This window comes from Sphaeramia orbicularis, chromosome 13 (genome assembly GCF_902148855.1).
Source record: "Sphaeramia orbicularis chromosome 13, fSphaOr1.1, whole genome shotgun sequence".
NCBI classification, from domain to species: domain Eukaryota; kingdom Metazoa; phylum Chordata; class Actinopteri; order Kurtiformes; family Apogonidae; genus Sphaeramia; species Sphaeramia orbicularis.
The window spans coordinates 6,496,854-6,502,436 of NC_043969.1; the positions used below are offsets into that span (position 1 = coordinate 6,496,854).

Genomic DNA, 5,583 nt, shown 5'->3' on the forward strand with positions numbered 1-5,583 from the left:
CTGCATAACATAACCCTCTAACATAATGTTCTTATTAACCAGAGTGAATGACACTGGTGCATGGTCGCTGACAGTGACTGGGTGAATTTTGGTTTCGGGTATATCCCTCATCAGCAAGCCGCTGGTTAGGAAGTAATCTAATCTAGAATACGAGTGGTGGACTGAGGAGAAGAAGGTGTATTCCCTGACAGTGGGATAGTGGAAACGCCACGCATCGCAAACACCAAATCCTTCATGGATTGTTTAAACAACTTCTGAGGATTGGTCAAGTCTGTTATTTCCAGTGGGACTCAGCCTGTCAACTCCTGAGTCAAGAACAGTGTTGAAGTCCCCTCCTATACTGAGTGTGCAATCTAAGTAATCATAGTGATGTGAAAAAGGAGTGAAAAAAAGGAGGGGTCATCAACATTTGGTCCATATATGTTTGCAATGCATAACTTAATATTTTGAGTAGATAATTTAACTATAATAAATCTGCCCTCTGGATCTGTGATTATGTCAGTGTCAAAGTTTAATTTTCTGTTGATAAGAATTGCTACCCCTCTCTGCCTTGAGTTGAAACATGCTGAGTATACATGTGGAAATTGTGCTGTATGAAGTGCATCTGTAGATGTGTTTGTTAGATGCATTTCTGGTTGTAAGACAATGTCTGCCCTTCTGCCAATCACATTCAAAATACTGCAGAGCAGGGGTCATCAACCCTGGTCCTGGACATCTACTGTCCTGCGTATTTTAGATGTATCCCTCTTCCAGCACACCTGACGGTCATTATCAGGCTTCTGCAGAGCTTGATGATAGGCTTATCATTTGAATCAGATGTGTTGGAAGAGAGCTACATCTAAAACATGGAGGATAATAGATCTCCAGGACCAGGGTTGGTGACCCCTGCAGTAGAGTGTGGTATCCCCTCCACCTACCCTCCAGACTAGAGGTTGCCAGATTCGGCATGAGTGTCTACTACAAGGAGCTACCATGGCAAGCAACAAGTCCTACACTGTAAGTTTATCATCTGTTAATTATGTTTATGCTTCATACATGATGGTCTGCGAAGTAATTAAAGATCAAGCCACTCAGACTCATTTGACCAATGAAATGTCTCAGTTACATTTCATATTGCCATGCTAACAGCGTCTCAGCATAATACATCCCTAATGTTAGCAATATCAAGTCACCATTTTTTGTTTCTCAAACAATTTATTACCTGGTCAAGTCGATGACCCACCTGCATACGGGCTAACGTACTATGAATGAACCTGCATAACATTATTTACCTTTAGAGAATATTTGAAATGTACGTGCTTACAATAAGTAGAATTAAGTTAGCCAAACTTAGCTGAATCTTACTGTAACGGCTTGAGTACGAAACTGAACTCAAATGCAAGACCCAGAGACAGACCTAAAAGTTTACGGTGTTTATTAAACACAGAATTAACTGACAAATCTCTGATAGTGTGAATAAACAGAATCTTGAAGACACAGAGTCCTGGATTCTTCACAGGGTTCATGAACTGGACCGGAGACGGGACCACACAGCCCGGACCGGAAAACACGTCAGGAACCCGACTAGGGGAGAGCAGAGGGAAGTCAGTAAACTAACCAGGTCATGCATGGGCAGGCAAACGGAAAGGCAACAGGACATAGGGAACAGGCAAGCTCATGTACCAGTAAAACAGGTGAATAGGTCAAACACACATTGAATCGTTGGAGGTAGAGGCACAGACAAGGGTCAGGCAAAAAGGCAGGAGTCAGAGAAGACAATCCGGGTCAAAAGCAGGCAAACAGGATCCAAAAATGCTGGTAAGTATCACACGGTGGTAAATACAAACTGGCACAGGACAAGGGGAAACACAGGGCTTAAATACACAAGAGGGAGGGAAGACAATGAGACACAGGTGTAACAAATCAGGGCGGGGAAAGGTAATCACACAGGTGGGACAAATTAGAAACAGGAAGCTGGATTGCCAGCAATGGGAACTGGGTTGCCCCTGCAACATAATCATGTTGAGCCCTTGCAACAAGAAAGTCACTGGAATCAAGCTGTCATCACAGCTGGGGGGGGGGGGGGGGGGGGGGTGTCCATGATCATTGGAGCCATGCAAAGTGAAACTGAAACTAAAGACACTAAACTATTCCTCTAACTCTCCAGATCCACTCCACTGCTGTAAGGCCCCCTGGGAATGCTGGGCCTCATGAATTTGTTATGTTCACCCCCCCTTAATGGTGCCCCAGTTTGGGAATCATAACGAGGCGTTTTCGGTTTAGTAACATCAGACATTTGTGATCAGAGCTGCAGCTCAGTGGGAACTCCTTCCAAGGCCAAGACACAGGACTGAAAGAACTGATAAGGACAGAAGTCTGTGTCTCTTATTTTTCACACACAAACAGACTTTCAAGGACTCACCACATATAAGCATTTACCCCCCCCCCACACACACATCTCCGTCTGCCTCACAACATTCTTCCTCTCTTCCTGTCCCCATCCCACAACCAAATCCATTGAAAAAAGTTCCATCAGGTAACCACATGTACTGTGTTTATAATGTCTTATGCCTTATGTATGTGCTTGCATTATCTTCGCTGTAATTTTTTTGAAGGATTTGTGTTGGGCGCATGCACACGCAGCGACCAGCAGTGAGTGAGAGCTTGCTGCAAAACAAATCTACCCACAGGTATAAATGTAACTTTGAACCTTGAACCTGGATGCTAAAATGCTACTGACTTGGTTAAATTTAGTCTCTGGTTGGTTAAATTTAGTCTCTGGTTGGCTCAGTACACCCCGGAGCCAACGATAACATCTGATCCTAGCTAAAAAGTTTGTTCAAAGTTTGTTCATAGATTAAAAACAACTTTTCCTTTTAGCTCCGCTAGCCTTGCTTAGCCGAGCTATGGCTAGCCCTCTGCCTTCACCTTCTTCCCGTCTGTTCTGCTCAGTGTGCTGTATATAGTGAGCTCCCTGCCTCCTTTACTGAGGATAGAAGCAGCTGTAGGAAGTGTAGTTTAGTGTCAGAGTTGGAGGCCAGGGTTTCTGAGTTAGAAGCACGGCTCTGCACTTTGGAGGCTAAGGCTAAACCTAGCTATACCCAGGTAGTAGCAGGGACCGCAGGTCGTGCTTGTAGTAGCAGGAATGTTAGCGTGGTTAGCCCTCCAGCGAGTCCCGTGCAGCCGGGAGAGACCAGGGACGGATTTGTGACAGTACGGAGGAAGCGCAGTGCTAAACGCAAAAACTTAGTGCACCAACAGCTTCCCGTCTGTAATAGGTTTGATCCCCTCAGCGACACACCGGCTGAACCGGATACACTCATAATTGGCAGCTCCATAGTCAGAGACGTGAAGCTCCCAGCGGTGTCTGTCAGGTGTTACCCAGGGGCCAGAGTCGGTGACATCGAAGGAAACCTTAGGCTTTTACAGCAGAGTAGGACCAGGTTCCGCCGGATCGTTATTCACGCAGGTGGTAACGAGGCCCGGCGGAGACAATCTGAGGTTCTTAAACTGAACGTAGCCTCGGTGTGTAAACTTGCTAGGTCGATGGCTGACACCGTAGTATTCTCTGGACCCCTGCCCAATTTGGTCAATGATGAGATGTACTCTAGGTTCTCATCATTTAACTGCTGGTTGTCTAGATGGTGCCCAGAAAACGACATTGTTTTTATTGACAACTGGCGTGCGTTCTGGGGAAAGCCCGGGCTCATTCGCAGGGACGGCATACATCCCACTTGGGAGGGTGCCTGTCTTTTAGCTCGCAATCTGGCCGCTAACCTTAGTCTTCCAAAGTGACACTTCAGAGTGGGGGCCCAGGAGCAGAGTTGTAGTGTAAAACACTTCTCTGTTAATCACTCCTCCCGAGCTGTCACACATCCAGTGTTTAGGAAAGAAGATAGAGACTGTGTCTGTTCCTCGTGTAGAAGAGGCTCAAAAACCTAACCCTATAGAGACTTTAGGAGTGAGACCAAATAATTTAATACAAATAGTTCCGGATTGCAGTCAAATTAAAAGTCAAATTAAAAGGACATCTAATAAACATATTAAATGTGGATTACTAAACATTAGGTCTATTTCATCCAAATCTCTGTTATTAAATGACTTAATTGGTGACCATAAAATTGATATTTTGGCTCTGACAGAAACCTGGCTTCAGCAAAATGAATATGTGAGACTAAATGAATCCACGCCACCAAGTCATGTGAACTTTCACACAGCTAGAAGCACTGGTCGAGGTGGAGGAGTGGCAGTAATTTCACACTCTAGTTTAGGTCTGAACCCTAAAACTAATCACACTTATCAATCCTTTGAAAGTTTATTTCTGTCAATTACTGATCCCAATTGGAAAAACAAAAGAACAGTTCTATTTGTAGTGGTCTATCGCCCTCCTGGTCCTTACTCACAGTTTTTATCAGAATTCTCTACTTTTGATCCACTGTAGTGTTAAACTGGGATAGGATTTTAATAGTTGGGGACTTTAACATTCATGTTGATAATGACAATGACTCTTTTAGTGGAGCTTTTAGTGGCCTACTAGATGGGATTGGCTTTGTTCAAAATGTAAATAAACCAACTCACCGTCACAAGCACTCCCTGGATCTGATCTTAACATATGGTATTGAGATTAGTGACCTTGTTGTCCTCCCCCATAACCCCTTACTCTCAGACCACTTTTTAATTACCTTTCAGTTTGTGCTTGAGGATAAGTCTACACCTGTGATTAAAGCTCAGATGAAAAGGACATTATGTGATCATTCTGTCTCAAGGTATAAAGATAATTCAGCCAATATTCCTTCCCTGTTGTCTGATTATGTAGAGAACATGTCTAGTCCTGCTGCATGTGATGAGTTTGTCGATAGTGCCATGCTCACACTACAGACTGCTCTGGATGTAGTTGCCCCCCTCAAGCCGAGGATTGTTAAGCCAAGGCCAGCTTCTCTTGGTATAATGCCGAAACACGTTCCTTTAAACAAGCAGCACGTAAATTAGAGAGGCTATGGGGTTCCAGCTCAGAGCATTCTTTTAGTGCCTGGAAAAAGCTTATTGGCCTATAAGCAGGCCCTGCGTAAGGCTAAAACTAGATACTACTCATCCTTAATCAGAAAAAAAAGAATAACCCTAGATTCCTGTTCAGCACTGTAGCCAGGCTGACAAACAGTCACAGCTCAGTAGAACCCTCATCCCACTTACTCTCAGCTGTGATGACTTCCTACAATTCTTTAACGATAAAATCTCAACTATTAGGAACAAAATAGATGAACTACCTCCAAATATTAGGTCTGACAAAGCACAGGCTGCTACCCTAGAATCTCTTCTAAACCCCCACAATGTTAGATAATTTCACTACTGTAGATGGAGCTGATGTAGCATCTATCATTATGTCCTCCAAACCATCGACCTGCCTCTTAGACCCAATCCCAACCAAACTTTTCAAAGAGACTCTGCCCCTAACTATTGACACAATTCTAACTATAATTAATACCTCACTAGTTACTGGCTACGTGCCACAGTCTTTTAAATTTGCAGTTATTAAACCACTTCTGAAAAAACCTACTCTAATCCCGACATCCTGGTCAATTACAGACCTATATCTAATTTACCCTT

At 43.8% G+C, this 5,583-nt stretch overlaps 1 pseudogene; it reads left to right on the forward strand.

Annotated features, from left to right (window-relative positions):
- Positions 1-2,854: 2,854 nt before the first annotated feature.
- Positions 2,855-4,334, forward strand: LOC115431306 (uncharacterized; annotated as a pseudogene).
- The last annotated feature ends 1,249 nt before the right edge of the window (positions 4,335-5,583 follow it).